The 14671-nt window shown below is 35.9% G+C and overlaps 1 long non-coding RNA gene and 1 other non-coding gene across 2 annotated transcripts; one reads left to right on the top strand and one right to left on the bottom strand.

The window, feature by feature from the left end:
* The first annotated feature begins 1061 nt into the window (after positions 1–1061).
* On the top strand, positions 1062–1135 carry TRNAN-GUU. The gene has a single exon. It is a non-coding gene; the product is annotated as a tRNA-Asn (tRNA).
* Positions 1136–2753: 1618 nt separating this feature from the next.
* LOC121109956 lies at positions 2754–8863 on the bottom strand. The gene is made up of 3 exons (XR_005857259.1): positions 8794–8863; positions 3587–3704; positions 2754–3057 (listed from the first exon to the last, which is right to left on the bottom strand). It is a non-coding gene; the product is annotated as an uncharacterized LOC121109956 (long non-coding RNA).
* Positions 8864–14671: the final 5808 nt, after the last annotated feature.

Here is a 14671-nt window from a genome sequence, read left to right on the forward strand (position 1 = left end):
TGAGTTATAAAAATGGGGCATTGCACAGTCCAGCTTAGATTTCCTGTGCCAGACACTGACTATTGCTTTTTATCTTTTATATGGCTTCTCATCAGATTTTTTTGGTTACCCTTCAGATCTGTAGGCTATGTTGAGAATACTAAATTAAACAGTATCATGAAACATTCACAAGTAATGCAATTCTACTAGTCACATCATCAAACTGTTACAGTGGTCCTTGATCTGGTTTTGCCATTGGACAGCTGGTACTGCCTGAACAAACTTCTGAGGACAGTTTAGTAGCTTTCATGGATCTGAAAACATTCATTATATTACATTAAGTTTTATAGAAAAATGAATACAATGAAAAATCCATTAATATCCCAAAGAATTTTAAATCCTGACATTTAAACAATGACAAGATGTAATGAAGTAGTAGGATGACTTGGTAGAATGAGAGTCAGGAGTATGAAAATACTCCAGTTCAGTTACATAAGCCTCAGTCATATGGACATTTAAATATATGCTTAAAACAAGACTTGTGAGTCATTTATTTAGAATCAAAATGAAGTCTGTGTTGCAGGAATGAGACTTATTAGCCACTCTCAGGATAGATGAGTCTCGGCAAACTGATAGTAGAGTAATCCCATCTGGGAGATGCTCAGCCCCTCAAAATGTATGCTGTTTTTGGTGTAGGGTTGTTTCTTTTTTCTTTCTTTCTTTTCTTTTTTTTTTTTTTTCCCCAAGGTACAATGTAAGAGTTAAGATGCTAAACTGAGGTTTGAGATCGATAGATTCCATTTCTTCTTTCACTGTAGATTTTCTTTTTGATCATTAGCTACTGCTCATTACAATAGGAAATGAAGGTAGATGAAACAGTCTAAAGGCAGTATTAATTTTCTCTAATAATGTATGAAAGAGAGAAAAGTATAGTGAGCTTTCTGAAGCTTGTATATAAGCTGGATTTATATAATGGGGGCTTCCACCTTCTTGGAATTCAGATTCATTATCTGAAAATAGATACCAGGTTGGGTAGATGTCTATATGTTTAAAAAAATGATGGGAGAAATCAGCAAAGCACAGTCTCTGTGGCGCAATGGGTTAGCGCGTTCGGCTGTTAACCGAAAGGTTGGTGGTTCGAGCCCACCCAGGGACGTACTGTTTGGAGGTTGGGCCCTCATGAGTGATGTGATGGAGGTTCCTTCACATTGGTATCTTTGTACCTGTGGGGGTTGATTTTGGAACTTGCACAAAACAAAACAAAACAAACAACAACAAAAAAAAAAAAACTGAGAGAGAAAAGTTGCTTTAATCATCTCCTAGAGTGGTCTGAAATGTCAAAATAGCCAGTATCTGTCTATTTATGCAGGCATAAATTGCCTTCTCATGCTGTTCAGGAAAGCTGATGAAGCCCAAAGTGATACAGAACACCGTAACAGGACAGATCTGTACCTATGAGCTCCTGATATAACTTAGACTTTGAGTTATTAGGAACTCTTGGTTTGACTTCTCTGTGCTAAATGAGGACAAGTGCCTGTCTTAGATTCTGAAATACCTGTTTCTCACAAGATTTTCTAAAGAAATGCAGGCCACCTGAAAACCTTGGATTTCAATATACTTCTTGTTGACTAAGGTAAGGACAAGTTATTCTTCTGTTAGCCATTAATCATTGTATTATGCCTATCTCGCTTTTTAGTTCCTCTTTTATTGCCTCATTTGTTGTATGGATGACCGATGTACATATTCTTTCTTCACTTTTACACCAAACATTTTCTTGATTGTCTTGATTTTATGACTTCAACTAGTTTATTTTTTCCAGTAATCCAACTTGTGTGTCATACAGATGTAGTCCTCCATCACTGAAACAAAAAATGAGTGCTGAATGAGACATCAAGATTGACCCATCCTGGATACTTGGTTTCTCCAATGCAATATGCCTTCTGCTTTGGTCAGACTTTTCATTCTCTCCATTTTGGATTTGACCCCTGCATCCTGAAGCTATATGTAGAAAGCAAAAATACAGTGACTAACTACTGCAGACAACTGCAGTGCTAGAGACATTTTTTACTCTCATAGACACTGCTTTGTGCTTGTACTGTAAAGAAAATTAAAAAAAAAAAAAATTGTTCATACAGTCTTTCTGTAGAGGCATTATTTGGCTAATTTGTGAGATTTCATTTTGAAGACATTTATTTTCCCCACAGTTAAATAGTTCACAATACCCTTGGATCATACTGTGTCAGAATTTGATTAGAAATCTTGTTTTGTTGGATTGGAGGCATGATATGCTGGAGAGACTGCATTTCGCATGAGATACAAAGCCAAACCAATATCCAAATCTCTACTTGCCACTACAGAACCTTGAACTCCCAACAGAATATACTTCCAAGACTATGGCCAGAATTCAAGTTTTGCTATTACACTGGGGCTATGCAAATTACTCTTCTGATCTCATCATCTACTGGATTATTGTGTAGTACTAGAAAGATTCAGTGAATTATAATTCTTCAGTGGAGGCAGCTGAAATTATTCCTACGGCTTTGTAACCTCCAATGGATTATAAGTATATAATATGTTAAAAATGATTTTTATTATTATATGAACTTAACCTTCAAATTGCCTTTTTTTTTTTTTAATAAAGAAATCAAACAAAACAAACAAAAAACAGCAAAGAAATCAAAGAAAAAAAACAGAGCTTATTTGATTCAAAGTTTTGCAGCTCTTTTTTGAATTTGATGAGGTATTATTGTTCCCTTCTTTGGTAATTTGTGCTCTCTGGTCTGGCTGGGGAGACTAGAAATACCACTGATGAAACGCAGACACAAGGTGGTGGGAAAGAACAAGGACTAGAAGAACTTTTATGTACTGCTCTGTATTTTCTGTCTAAGTGCATGGGGATGAATACCTCAGGCAGCCAGTGAAGAGGTAAACTATTATTTCCCTGGAAAATAGAAATAGTCAGTGGGGGATGGCTGATCCTAAGGCAAATCCTGGTGCAATAGATGAGATTGCTGCATACCTTTGCCATCTCTCTGCAGTTTTTGTCTCCCCTATGTGACCAAAAGCACCACCAAAGCTCTGAAGAATAGAATCAAAGATCATATTAAGGGTGTGAAACAGGAAAAATAAATAATTTAACAATTTTATAATTACTAGATGAATTTTGTGTCTAGTAAGAACACAGAGAATTGGCTGTACAGTCCTATCATTGTCAAGGCTGCTTCTTTGGAAAAAGAGACTGACTGGTCCCTTCTATTTTACTTGTCTATAAATTCTTTTGCACAGTACAAAGTATTTCTTGTTCACCTCTGTCAGAAAAAAAAAAAAAAAAAAAAAAAGCTGGATTCATATGTAGAAGTAAATTCCCCTAAAAATTCATCAACTCCCTAAGTATTCATACTTGATTATGATGACCCCTCTAATTACACAGTGCCTTCATTGCAAATGGAATCAAAACCTCAGGTTAAGCACAAAAGCAAAGAAAACTATAAACTTTGGAATAATAATAATAAAAAAACTCTACAAAAATAAAAACGAAATATTTTGTCCAATATTGCAATGCAGAGCAGAAATAATAATAATAATAATAATAATAAAAAGCAATTACCAGAAATGAATGTATGTTCAGGACTGCTTACTTCATTGGAAAGTAAAATGGTCCATATCCAGTTCACCCTGCATGTGGAATATATATCAAGCATTACAGTCTGACATCTTCCATTGTCCTGGTTGATGAGAGCATTTGTTTGAACAGAAAGGTCATGCCCAGTCATGTGCACTAAATGTTTAGTGGGTAATGCAAAGTCAACACATTTTTCCACCTTCCTTCTCTCTTTGTTTAGGTAGTAGAACCTAATGCAGACCTGTGCATCAGGATATTACTTTGATCTAAAATCCTTAGCTGTTGAATAATAAACTTTATTTAGTTTCTCTTCCATAGCAAATATCCCAGCAAAGTGTGATCTTATAGAATTTTCTAATTAGAAGTGTAAATTTGTCAGTAATTTTTTGTTGATGTAATTGTATCCTCAACAAAAAATTATAAGAAATAGTAGATACTTTTGCATTGTTTATATATCTACACATCTGTTTTAGAGGTGCTAATTGTTACTTATGCAAACAGAGAAACTGAAAAGCCAGCATAATGGCAGTAAATAATAGTTCCTCCAAATAATGGTAGGTAAGAATGAGAGAAACAATTATTTTTCCCATTCCCACCTAGTATTTCTGTTTCTTTTCAAAATATATGGAAACAGCACTACTAATAATATGATCCTTATGGCAGTTTTGCTTTCTTTTGCAGAAGTTGGGAAAATGGTGAGATTTGACATTTGAGATGTTGTGATCAAATTGAGAGACCATTTGATTTCTGATGGAGCAGAAATTCCATTTGCTCCAATAACAAGTGCTAGATCCAGTGAATTATTATGACCTGAAGCAATTCCAGTTCTGTCACTGATGCTTGAATAATTCTGTGTCCTGATTTCTCCTCCCGTGCTTTGATCATCTCGTCTACTCAAAAGGTGAGCCTGGACTGCCCTGTTATTTATCTGTACAATATATAGTGCGAGAAAGTTCTGATGACTCCTAGAATCACAGCTCCACTTAAAATTTTAAAAACAACTCTGACTTCATTTCTAAATTCTGGATCTCTTGATATAGCAATGTAGAATGGAGGAGTTTTGGTCTTGGCAGATGTGTTCAGCATTCAAATTAGAATTTAAATCTTCATAGAAAATGATCATAACAGCCACTTATTAAGATGTCTTTCTATGAGAAAGTCATTGGGAAACTTACAACACTCTCAGACCTGCTTGGCTAGTAAATACTTCTCTTTTTCTCCTAGCGATTACCATCTGTCACTGGAGTGTTTTCCATAGAAAAAGGAGAAAAATATATATTTTTTTTCAGTTTCAAAATGCAGATACTGTGTTTGTTCCTTGTGTCCAATTATTAATGTTTCCCAGACACATTAAAGACCTCAGCTCTCACAGAAGAAATACAAACCTGTCCGAGTCATCAGTTAAAAAGAAAAGTAATAGTAATAAAGTATATTCCTATTGTAGAACACTGCTTATTGTCTGTTCTTTCTTCCAGTATGCTTTTAGTTTTCAGAAAGAATAGAAGTAATTCAGAAGAGTGAGTTGTGGTCAGTGAGCTCTTTTTTGCCTTCTTTTTTTCTGTAGGAAAAACTCTTAGAACCATACATTGCTAACAGAAGCCAAGCGCTGGACAAAAATACTAATTAGGCAAAGTCTGGGGTGCTCAGATATATTTCTTATACAGCAACATGTTTTTCTCTTTCTTAAGATGAAGGGGACTGGCCTTTCCACTGTGTGAAAGATTTATCAATATCATCTCAGCCTACAACTGTAGAAGAGTTAGTCTTCAGCTATCTCATAACCTTTGGATAAACTATGGTGCTGGTCAGAGAATCACAGAATTGTAGGGGTTGGAAGGGACCTCTAGAGATCATCAAGTCCACCCTCCCAGCTAAAGCAGGTCATTCCCCTCTCTAAACCACAATTTAATAAAATGTTTCTTACAGTAGGTAGACAAGTCTTGTCGCTTATTTCCCACTTCTTAAGATTTCTGGTCCTGAATGCTGCCTCCTTATTCATGTGATGCTACTGGGCTGTGTGTAGAATGTTCTACCTGAGTTGTATTTGAAAGCCTCTGGCGACTGCTGAGCCTTGCAAAACAAAAGGGCCCCAAATTTTCTCATGAAAAAGTCTGAAGGTGTTCTTGGTGCAGTTCACGTCAAGACAGCATTTCTCAGAGTCCCATCAACTATGTAATAAATGCTCAGCCAGACCAAAATATCTGTATGTTAAAGACTGGATACTTAGTAGGTAAGTGGACAAGAAGCAAACTACAGTAATTCAGTAATTCTAATACTAATACTAATACTATTAATTATAAAATAAAATAAAAATAAAATATATATTTATTCCAATATCAAATATACTGCAAAATTCTCTTTGGAAGCAAAAAAGTACCATCTGTCCAACAGGAAATCAATACAGTACTAGGCATAAATTGATCCAAAATGTTTTCTCCCATTCAGGAACAAAAAGTTTCATAAAATTTTCTTCAGTAAATGCTACTAGGCATCTCAGCAGCTCTAGGGCAGAAGATTTATATCCAAAAGAAGTATTAGGCTCACTGATTTGTTGATTTATTTGTAACAGTAAAAAAAAAAAAAAAAAAAAAAAAAAAAAGGATTTAAAACACAGATATGTAATTTAATTTTGATGTAAGGTGGGAAGAAAATGATGAAGATATCTGAAGAAGCTAACTTACCAGCTTTATTTTTTTTCTCTCTGGTTCCTTTGATATGTTCATACCTTTGTTGGCAAAGCTAAATATTAAAGCATGTCCAATTAGCAGTATAATATTCATTTATCAGAAAAGGTCATGTAACAAGCCCACACTTGTCAACAGATAGGTGAACGTTTGCCTAATTCTGTACAAAAATGATTAAAAAAAATTATAATAACTGCAAACTGCAGTTATTAGATTCATACTTTCTTTGATTGGGTCAAAGGCTAGGAAACAGGACTCATCAACAAAGGATATAGTGGGTTTCCAATGTCGACATTGAAAACTATAGCACTCATTAAAAGAAAAAAAAATCTCTTCCACACAAATATAAAATTCTGAGTTTTTAATTAAGTTATACAAATACCTCATTTAAAATAAAGGAAGAAAAAGGAAAAATTTAAATTGCTAGTGTCCATATATGCTGATTATATGCCACATTCTGTAATTCATTTGACTTATATCAACATATACTTATTCATCTCAGTCATTAAATTCAGTGGGACTACATAGTAAAGCACTTCTCCATCTCAGAAAGGGTGATGTGTTTTGTCCAGTGAAATAATTTGCAGAATAACATACTGATTTTCCAAGAGGCTGTCAGAAATTACTGTATAAAACAATAAAGAAAGGAAGCCAAAACCTCAGTAGAAGCAGAGCTATTAGCTGCACATTGATACATAGCCATATACACAGCTCAGGAGTTGCTTTGGAAACAAACAGTGGTAAGTAAAAAGGGGAATGGATTTATTTGTGCTTTAAGCTTAGAGTCTAAGACAGTAACCAGTATGATTAGATGTAATTGAATCAAACCACATACTAAAATAAATTTTCACTTGATTAATTGTTCTCATCTGGAGCCCTTAAAGTATCTGGTGATGAACAAATCTCAGCATGCACATAGTATGAATGAATGAAGAAATTTGCTTTTATCGAATTCTTGACATAAGCCTCAGAACCATAATGATTCACAAACTAGACATGAATTCAAATAGGAATTTGAGCTTTGCAGGAACACCTCCCCATGCCTGCATGACCAAGTATTCTTCATATCAGTGCTGCTAGAGGCTATATGTGTCATACATAGTGAAACTAGCTTTCTCCATTAAGGTGAATTGTAGTTATTTAAGTATGTATTTCATATATTTTGCTATATACATAACTAAATGATTTGGATTGTTGATCTTATAATTACAAAAATGTTTTCTTATAAATGTTAGGTGAGAAAGGAGATGCTCCTTCAGAACAGTGGCCTGCCATATCTCCAGTGGAAATCTTTCCACTATTTTTGGTTACCGCTGTGTAAAGGAAGACCTCAGGTGTTCTTAGATGAGCAAGGTTCAAGCTGTCATTCTTCATATAATGACATGAGATCACAGAAGGCAGATCAGGAAGAAAACAAAATAGTCATCACCATTCTGTAAGAGTATTTGGGTGATATAAAATTACAGATAAAGATGATCAATGGCCAGATCATTTCTTCTATGGGGAAAGGTTGAGAGAGCTGGGACTGTTCAGCTGGAAAAGAAGAGGCTCAGTGAGGATCTTACCAATGTCCTTAAATACCCAAAGAGAGGGTACAGTAAAGACAGAGACAGGCTCTTTAAAGTAGTGTCCAGTGCTACGATTTCCAGGGACACCGACACTGGTTTCCCAGAGAGGTTGTGAAGTCTCCTCCATGGAGATCTCCAAAAACCACCTGGACATGGCCTTGAGCACCCTGCTCTGGGTGTCCCTGCTTGAGCAGAAGTTGGACCAGAGAAACCCAGAGGTCCCTTCCTACCCTCAGTCATTTTGGGATTCTGTGATTCTGTGATAAAAGAACTTCACCTGATGTTATAGCCAATAAACAGAAATATATTCCTTTCAGCGATTCATTTGTTCCATCTAAGGTACAAAACAATTCTTTTCCAGAAGTGTCTGTTTCTCATTAATGATTAAATTGTGAAACCATAAGAGTAGCTTAATAGGTCAAGTTGCTGAAGTGAATCCTATATTCGAGTTGAAGGAGCTGCAGACCCTACAGAACTATCAGGAGTCTCACTCAAACTAGAGGTGTCTAACAAACCAAGGATATAAATAATGTTTAACACGCATTAAAATGAAAACAAACAAACAAACAAACAAACAACATAAAACATTACACAGAACCCATTGCAAAGACAAGATCAAATTAGTATTGCACTGTTTGAACACTGCATGAATTGAAGGTTCATCATTTAAGATCTCTTGGATTGGTTGTAAAGAAAATGGACAGTTTGAGTCCTTTAACTTTAAAGAAAGAAATGGGAGGAGGTTAGTTTCATATTTTGATTTAGTCAATTTGATTTCCCTGAGAAATGGTGGGATTATTATTGATTCAATCACTGGGCAATCTTTTATAGCAATTTCACACAGCATAACCTTTGATGGCCCAAAACTCTATTTTTGAGCAAAAAATAAAAAATAATAATAAAAAAAGAAACTATATTGTAAACAGGGGAAAAGAGCTACCATCTGTCTCCTTGCTTTAAATAACCTGTCTTGCTGGTGACAGTGTTTCATAATAACGTCAAAGGTTTCTGTGAAGAGAGAAAGAAGAAAAGTAAGGAAAACAAACAAACATGTCTGACACTATATTTTTCTTAGTCAGCCTCTCTAGTTATATATGGTTTTAAAAAAGATTGTTTTAATTGCCTACCTCAGACAATATAAGATATATTAACATATTCATTTATTCCACATATTATGCATTCATCTAGCCTAAATTTTTCCCTCCCTATAATATCTTCCAAAGGATGCAGAGTAAATGAGTTCTTCATAATAAGACCTAATAAAACAGTTCATATGAGAATATTATGAAGAGATTATTTTTTTCAATTAAATTATCTTTCCATTAGAAGTATATCTGTTGGATATTTTTCACCTCTGCTTTAATGTGCTCCATTTATTTATTTAATGAAGATGTGGATGACAATGCATTTGCTCTAAATTTTAGTTTTCATAATGGAGTGGCCTTTTCAGACCTCAACAGAACCCATAATTTCCTGTACTGAGAGCTGTACAAATACCCAGAAAGGAGATTGCTCTTGTTCTGATTAATTTATTATCTAACAGATAAGCCAGATGTAGGATACACCTACATAGGCTCTTGCCCTCTGAGCAGACATGAGCTCACTCTATTTGCATCTGAAGCAGATGGAAATTTACTCTGCCAGTGCTCCATGTTAACTAGAAGCCTTGTGAATACAAAAAAAAAGAAAAAAAAAAAAAAAAAGGAAAAAAAATGGTGCTTAGTCCAAGCTACCAAGTGCAGATGAAAGATATTATATCTTAACTTGTGCATTGAGTTTCTCTACAACATCTGCTCAGGAGTATAGACAAAATGAAGTCTTTCTGAAAATTGTCATATAGTTATTTCTGAAGAGTGGAAGATTGCAATATGGGAGAGGCTGATAAGATTTTTGTGGTTGTCTGGGTGGGCAAGATAAAGAACAGGAGTAAAATTCTCTCAGGGAAGAAACAAATTCAAGTACAATGCCCAGACTAAGGCAGAATCAGTTTCTTTGAGTTTAGTAGAGTTAATTATGAATGAGAGTCATTTAACTCATTATGTGGGCATTTAGCTAATAATAAGCTTTATTAACTCAGATTATTCACTTCTATTCTCTTCCAGTGAACGGAGGAAAGAAGACACTCCCAGTTAAGTTATCTCACCTCTTACCTCAGATACATTATGATGGACCAAATAATCTGCAGGCAGCACTTTTTTCTCCACATCAACTAGTGAGAAAACCTAGTGTACTTGTCATTTTCAGGTGCATACAACTCAGTGAGATTAATCTTCACAAAACTGCTTCCACAGCTTGGAAATGTTTGATATTTCCTCTGCTCTTACCTGAAGCTCATCACACAGCTAAAACAGGATGTAATTCATTATTTTTACTCTGTATCCTTACTTTCTGGATTTTTTATCCTATTTTCTGTTGCTCTGCTCTTTAGATTCCCAGTCACTTCCCTCATCCTTTAAAAAAATCAAGCAAGAATGGTGAGAAAAATAAAAGTGATTACAAATCCATTTTACACTCACCCTCACTCCAAGCTGAAATTATCCTGTTCACTGAGGCACAGGTGGTGATTTTCCTAACTTGATTTGGTCATTAAAAATCCTCTAGCTGCTTCAATACTTTCTCCCTGAGGCCCCTATCAACACTTTCTTCTCCAGTGATTAGAATAGAGCCGATTGGCCCTCTGAACTTATTACAACCCTTTTTGTAATGATCTCATAATGACTGCAAGCCTGAGTCCAGAAACTTGACAGATAATGATGTCAATTATGCAGAACAAAAATGATGGCTTTAAATTTAATCTACTGGATTTGGATCAGGGTGAGGGTGTGTGCGTTATTTATAGTTTCATTGACTAACTCTGTCATATTTCAAAATGTCAGTAAAAGTTAAAATGGAGGTTGAAGAACACACACACAAATAGATGCTGGTAATGGGGTTCTTGGTATTTTTTGAAAGAGGGTAAGTTCTTCTTCCTACCACTCTTCTCTCAAAAGATTCAAGTGGTTTTAGCCTCTTGAAATATGCCAGTGAGATTTTAAAACTTCAGTCACTTTTTTTTCCCAACGAACTTCCCAGGTTTGTATCTGTATCAATCAGCCAGTCCCAGTGAATTTGCTTTTAATGACCACTTACTAGTAAAATCACTCTGCAGACATTTATTCATGAAGGCATTCACGGGAAAGTTCCAAATTCCTCTTGGTTAAAAACACCAAACCCAACTGTTGTTTGTTTCTTTTGTTTTTGTTGTACCATTAATTATGGTTCAACATATGGAAAAGCATTTGAGGAAAAAATAAGAGAGATTTAGTTTTCAGTGCATAATAACTCAAAATTTGTTTAGCTTTCTTGGAAGACTCCCGTGATTCACAAGTATGGTGCTCATATCAGGTGTGTCATGATAGAACTCACTTAGAGTTAGGAAATCATACCACACAGCCTGTGTTTAACTAACACAGCCTGTTTAACTAACTTAATGTTCTTCTACTACATGGTCACCCATCTAGTTGAAGCCAATTGATTTTATCTATTTGGATTTCAGTAAGGCTTTTTGTACTGTTTCTTACAGCATCCTTCTGGATAAAAGTCCAGGATGCAACTAGACAAAATTGTAATGCAATGGGTGAGCAATTAGCTGACAAGTCAGGCTGAATGGGTTATTGTACATGGGGTTAAATCAGGCTGGCGGACAGTCACTAGTGGTCTTCCCCAGGAGGACCACTTGTAGAGCCATTTATCTTTAATATTTTCATTAATGTTTTGGATGTAGGACTAAAAGGCATTATGAGCAAGTTTTCTGACAATACTAAATTGAGAGAAGCTGTTGACTCCACCAAGGATTGAGAAGCCTTGCAAAGAGATCTAGACAAATAAGAGAGCTAGGCAATCAGCAACCACATGAAGTTTAATGAGCAAGTGCTGGATTCTGCAGGGGTAACCCTGCCTATAATTACAGTCTAGGGGATAAGGTGCTGGAGAGCAGCTGTGCTGAAAAGGATCTGAAGGTCTTGGTCGACAGCAAGTTGAACATGAGTCAACAGTGTGCCCAAGCAGCCAGAAAAACCAATCGTATCCTGTGATGCATGAAAGACGACACTGCTAGCCAGTCGAAGGAAAGGATTGGCTGTAATCTGTGCTCTGTGGCCTCATTTTGAGTACTGAGTGTGGTATTGGGCGCCATAGTACAAAAAGGACATGGAGCTCCTCTCCAGCAAGCCACCTCCTAACTTGTACTGATGCAAGCATTTATTCCTCCCCAGGTGCTAGACTCTACACCTGCACTTGTTAAACCTCATCAGGTTCCTCCCTGCTCAACTCTGCAGTCTCTCCAGGCCTCCACAGCCTTCTGGTGTGCCCTAAATCACCCTGAGTTAGTCCATCATATCACACAGTCACTGATAGAAGAGAAGACCATGTTCTTGACCAGTTTTATCTTCACTAATCCGAATTTTCTTTAGTCTTATTACCACCTTCCCTTGCTCCCAAGGCAATAGTGACCTCATAAATCATTATATTACAACAACCCACAAAGAGCTATTCTTCTTAGAGCTCAGAGATCGTGTTCCTCGCTTCTAAAATTTAATAATTTTCTATCAGAATATGAATATGTCCCAAAGTAGCTAAAGAAGTTCTAGATTTAGTGCATTATTGCATGATAGTTTTGTGGGAGAAAGTGAACTCATAGCCCTGCACAAAGGAAATTGCAGTCTCAGAGATGCAAAGAAATCAATGATCTGGAGAGGGACAATTGTGTGAGGGGAATAATGTCATTACTGAAGAGGGAATGTGCTTTGGAGTAGTGTTTCAATACAAGTTGAGACCTGGGTAATGTGTAAATTACATCTGCTTATTTCTAACCAGGTATGACCAGAAGGCAACAATCTTTCTAACTGACATGCCACAATGCTGTTGCTAAAAAGCACTGTGAGTATTGCAGCCAGTTCCAGGAGTGGGAATAAAAAACACCTTGTAATCAATTCAAATAGATGCATAATATTCTGTAGACTGGTCCAGTACATAATGCAACAGACAGACAAGCTCTTATTGTTCTCTTTAAATTTAGAGGAAACATGAATTCAGGTGGTAGAGATGTATCCCAAAGGATGATACAAATTTTATTATTCTTTGCATACTGTGGAAAAAAAATGCATGAAATTTACAAAACAAGATACTTTTTACTGGGCTTTTGAATCTAATAATTTGTATTGAATCATAAGTGGTGCTCTTTATACAATTTATTGGTGGCACATGTTTGCAGATGAATATTTAAATGTTGCTATTTATGGTAGCATAGGAAACATACTTGTAATGATCTCAGTATTTTCTGTTTGAGAGATGGTGAGAAATCCTTCTCAGGGATAAACTCAGAAATCAGAACTGAAAATAAGTTATTGAGCCATCCCACTGTAATGTCATCTCACCATAAATGTCAGATTTTTCTTTACAGTGCAGATATTAAAGGTTTTAGCACAAAGGGTGACAGTTTCCATTATTGATACACAGCACTTTGAGAAGATGCTACCTGTTTTAGAGAGCAACACCTCTTTATTGCTGCTGTATCACGTTTGTCCTCTATGCCAGCTCCACCTTGTGATGCCAAGCAGAATTTGTTCAAGCTGTTTGACTTCTTACTGAGATTACTGCAATATAAAAAAAAAAACCAAAATCCACAGGGGGAAAAAAAAAAAATGGGAGGGGTAATGGAGGTGCTAAAGATTGAGATTTTAAAGTGCCATTTTCATGTTTGTTGTGCTGTGTGGCTGCAACCAGACTGCAAGTCACAGCTTTGTCCCCATTGCATTGCCAGTGAATTGGAAACTTAACATTTTTCTCTCTGCATCTTTCCTAGAGATTAATGGGTGTTGCAAATCTTCAGATAATTTCACTGAATTCATGGATTTTCATATTGTCTGCGAGTTGTCAATAAAACAAGCAAGCAAAAAAAAAAAATTCATTCTTCTGCTCACAGTTTGTATATAGATAAAGGTATTAACAAGGCATTTTATCTAAAAATATTTTCTTTACTATTAGATCTCTTTAGAATAAGATTATTCTGATTCCTTACTGTATCTTTGTCTCTGTCTTTACCTCATGCTCCATAAAACGTCTCCACTCAATCCTGGATATCCTGTAGAATGGAAGTTTGGATATTTTTGGAACTGGTGATAAGATTCTATCCATACTCTGAGTCACAATCAACTTACTGTTCAAAATGTGCCTGCACCCAGAATGCCACTGAATGCTTTGTACTCTTGTAACACGTTCACACACAATTTATTCTTCATTACTACCTCATAGTGCTTCACTACAGCAAGCATACTGACTCAGAAGATGCCTATATGTGGGCTTCAGTGCTTTGGATTTGATAACACCTTTAACTTATACAGGAAAATCATTTTATGGAGAAGTCCCACTTTAAGCCACTTTATTTCAAACAGTGCAGGCACAAAGACAAGGTATGGAACATGCAGTAACTACTGTAGCACTCCGAAATGAAAGGTATTTAATTTCCATCTTACACTTAATTGATTGTTTAAGAGTAGCACTTGTTGCCTGAGAGGTATGGTGAAAATGGAACTGACAGTGAAGAAAACAAATACAACCAAAGATATATCTGTAACACCAATGCTTTTATTTTCTCTACATGCAGTTGCATCTTTTGTGTGATGGACAGGAGAATTACTCTTTCTATCGAGAGAAAAAAAGATATATAGCAATAGTTATTAAAGAGCAACAGGGGAAATAGATATCACATACTAAATGTGTCCAGCACACTCATATTGTTGGGAAAGAAAAGTAAAACCTTAGGTACCAGGTGTGACTAA

Source organism: Gallus gallus, chromosome 2 (genome assembly GCF_016699485.2).
Source record: "Gallus gallus isolate bGalGal1 chromosome 2, bGalGal1.mat.broiler.GRCg7b, whole genome shotgun sequence".
Taxonomy (NCBI): Eukaryota; Metazoa; Chordata; class Aves; order Galliformes; family Phasianidae; genus Gallus; species Gallus gallus.